Here is a 3,720-nt window from a genome sequence, read left to right as displayed (position 1 = left end):
CAGAAGATATAAAGAAACCATCCCAGTTGTGGCACTCCAGGACTGAGGAGGTGGTGGGGGAGGGGACAAGAAAAGGACACTTAATTTAATTAATAGGCTCCCTAAGAGCACTCTAGTTTACTCCCAATAGTTTATCTTGTGCCTTTTTGTTTAAATTGATCACAATACTTGTATTTGTTAGATTTTAATACATTAAGCACTTTTTTGTAATAATGTCTCTATTGGCACTTTTCTTTTATAAATGGGCAATGTTCCTTTTTTTTAATTAAAATAACTTATTTACATTTACCACTTGTCTGTTGGGAATGGCTTAAATGTAAAACAGGTATTGCTGCTGGTAACAGTAAAAAAGGGCGCAGGAGGCTAGTGGACAAATCGGGCGCCGCCATTCACTCCTATAATAATTATCGTTTAATTAGCGCCGAACAGGAAAAAAGGGCGCCAGAGAATAATAACGTTTTCCAACGGCGCCCGAAGATTTTTCATGTTTTATAACTGCTTGTGATGATTTACGTTTCTTATTTCAATAAAACATTATTTTAAATGTTATCCCTTACTGTTTGTAAAACATTATTATTCACAAAACAAAGCGATCAGTACGTAATGTAAATTGTAATATATTTTATCCCTTACGGTTTTTAAAACATTCTACACACAATACAGTGAGCACTAAGGAGGGTCTTAGGTTTAGGCACCAACAGGGGGGTCTTAGGTTTAGGCACCAACAGGGGGGTCTTAGGTTTAGGCACCAACAGGGGGGTCTTAGGTTTAGGCACCAACAGGGGGGTCTAGGGGTTAGGGGTAGGTACAGGGAGGGTTACTTAGTAATTTTTTTTTTAAACGTTATTATACGTTTCACTATTTAAACGGAAGATTAACGTTTTTACAATTGCCGATTTAATGCACATTATTTAATGATTTATAACTTTATAAAACATTAATTTTAAACGAAATACAGTACAATACATTTTTAAACGTTATCCATGCTTATCGTTTAAAACCCTGCGCCCTTTTTTCCCAGCGCCCCTTTTTAACGTACGCATTGCTGCTGCCTCTGCTATTACATACAGTGATATTTTTCTCTGTTTTATGTAATTATGTCTGTGTGGAAAAAGTGTGTGTAAGTGTGTGTAACAAGTATCACACTAAAAAGTTGTTCTGTGAATTCTCTTTCCTCTGGGTCATGGTGTATCCTAAAATGGCAAAGTACATGTTTTACTTTTGATACGGTTACTACTGCTGCTAGTAGTGTTTCACTTTAATTTAGGCCACTGCATTAGGGTAATTAAAATATTGCAATAACACCTCATTGATAGAACAGGGGCATAGCTAGGTATATCTGGGCCCCCATATCAAAACTGTGAACCCTCCACCCACCTAACAGAAGTATATGGCAGCCTTTATGCTCCCCCTTTCACAAATAGTGTAAAGCTAGGATTGCAGTAGTAGCACTATTCCAGTGGACCTGTTGCTGGGTATGTTCTATGCCTTTCTCAGTGCAATGGCATTGTATTTATGTGTACTGGAACACACACAGACACACACACACACACAGACACACACACAGACAGACACACACACACAGACAGACAGACACACACACAGACAGACAGACACACACACACAGACAGACAGACAGACACACACAGACAGACAGACACACACACACAGACAGACAGACACACACACACAGACAGACAGACACACACACAGACAGACAGACACACAGACAGACAGACACACAGACAGACAGACACACAGACAGACAGACACACAGACAGACAGACACACAGACAGACAGACACACAGACAGACAGACACACAGACAGACAGACACACAGACAGACAGACACACAGACAGACAGACACACAGACAGACAGACACACAGAGACAGACACACAGAGACACACACACAGACACACACACAGACACACACACAGACACACACACAGACACACACACAGACACACACACAGACACACACAATTTTTAGGATTTGAAAGCCACATAGCTATATGGAGTTTCTACAGATGGCCATAAACTTATAGATTTGCAGCAGATTTGACCATCAGATAGATTTCTGTGAGATGCCTGTCAAGTCGAATCTGACATGAATCTGATGTGTGCCACACACTAGGTACAGATTTCAAATAGATTTCAAACTGAAATCTATTAGAAATCTATTGAAAATTTTTCTAAATGCATTATTGCAGCATTAGATCCAATGCAACTCTATGGGCCATGGATTTTCTGCCAGCAGCAGATCGACCTAGATTTTCCATCCCGTCAGATAGATCAAATTGACCGAAATCAATCGTGTATGGGCCTCTTAAGGATGGGAAGTGTGGGAATGTTCTTCAATGGGGACACAAATAAAACACTTTCAAATATTTCTATTTCCTTTACATATCATTAAAGGGAACCCGAGGTGCGAAGGATATGGAGGCTGACATGTTTATTTACTTTTAAATACACAATCCCTGCCAGTCCTGCTGATAGTCTGCCACAAATCCTCCTAGCCAGAGCACCTGAACAGGCAGGCCATCCAGCAGGGCCGGGCCGACACATAGGCTGGCAAGGCTACAGCCTCTGGGCGCTGGTCAGTGAGGTCATTAATGGGCGCAGGATCTGTTTCTTTTATGTGCCCGGCTGCCCGCACTGCCCAGCGCCCGCCCCACTATATGCTTCTATTAGTGCTGCGGGCAGCAGCGGTACGGATCATCTCTATACTGCTCTGTCTGAGAGAGAGTGTAGAACAGTCGCCACGGTGACGATAATGCTGCCGGAGCCGCCCCCCTCTCTCTCCAGCCAGGCATGTTGGAAGCGTCTCACGTAAGCAAGGCAAGGGTAACAATCTGGGAGCGCAGGTGAGCCGAGAGGCAGGCAGGGGCCCGAGAAATTATGACACCATGGCACAGCAAGCAAGCAAGGCTGCGCGGGCAGATGGTCATAAATGAAGCTCTGCAGAGGTAGGACCGTGCCATGTGTGCACCAACTGAGGGGGTAAAACTCAGGGAAAGAAGAGACAAAGTTTTTATGCTAATTAGTGCCTGCCTGTGACTTGTCTTACTCACTCCTCAGTCTAGCAGCAGCAGCAGCTCCGTGGCCATGATCAGAGTGCAGAGGAGGAAATTCCTTCCAATCCATCTATCCCTCCCCCTCCTAGAAGTCAGCACTTCCAAAGTACTGGAGGAGAGAACACGTGGGTCGGCAGAGCACAGTAAATTCAGTGAGCAAGATTGAAGGGGGATGTGAGTGAGTGTGTCACTGTGTTTATGTAATGTTTGTGTGTGTGATTAACGAGTGCTGCAAGGTTGAAGGGGGATGGGTGTGTGCCTACCAGTGAAGGTGAGTGTGTGTACAGATCAGTGAGTGCTGCTAGAAGTGTGTGTCTGTATCAGTGCTGCTTGAAGTGTATGTGTGTGATTCAGTGAGTGCTGCAAGTGTGTCTGTGTATTTTTGTGGGTATATGTGCATTGTCTGTGTAATGTGTGTTGGTTTTGTGTGTATTTGTGTCTATTTGCATGGAGAGAGGGAGAGAGAGAGAGTGTGTGTGTGTGTGTGTGTGTGTGTGCGTGCGTGCGTGCGTGCGTGCTTGTTGCTCTTACAGGATATCTGAGGTGAAGAATTAACTCTAGCGTTACTTACGTGGGGCTTCTTCCAACCCCTAGAAGTCATTTGTGTACCTCACTGCAGCTTCTGTGTTATCCTGGGTCCCG

The 3,720-nt window shown here is 43.9% G+C and overlaps 1 long non-coding RNA gene across 1 annotated transcript in view; it reads left to right on the top strand.

The window, feature by feature from the left end:
- Window positions 1-2,802: 2,802 nt before the first annotated feature.
- LOC137522843 (uncharacterized) overlaps window positions 2,803-3,720 on the top strand; it is an 87,647-nt gene continuing 86,729 nt past the window's right edge. The window contains exon 1 of the long non-coding RNA XR_011022457.1: window positions 2,803-2,970. This is a non-coding gene — a long non-coding RNA (uncharacterized lncRNA). The remainder of the gene's footprint in view (window positions 2,971-3,720) is intronic.

This window comes from Hyperolius riggenbachi, chromosome 6 (assembly GCF_040937935.1).
Source record: "Hyperolius riggenbachi isolate aHypRig1 chromosome 6, aHypRig1.pri, whole genome shotgun sequence".
Classification (NCBI taxonomy): domain Eukaryota; kingdom Metazoa; phylum Chordata; class Amphibia; order Anura; family Hyperoliidae; genus Hyperolius; species Hyperolius riggenbachi.
The sequence above is the reverse complement of the archived record's forward strand: the minus strand, read 5'-3'. Positions and strand labels throughout refer to the sequence as shown.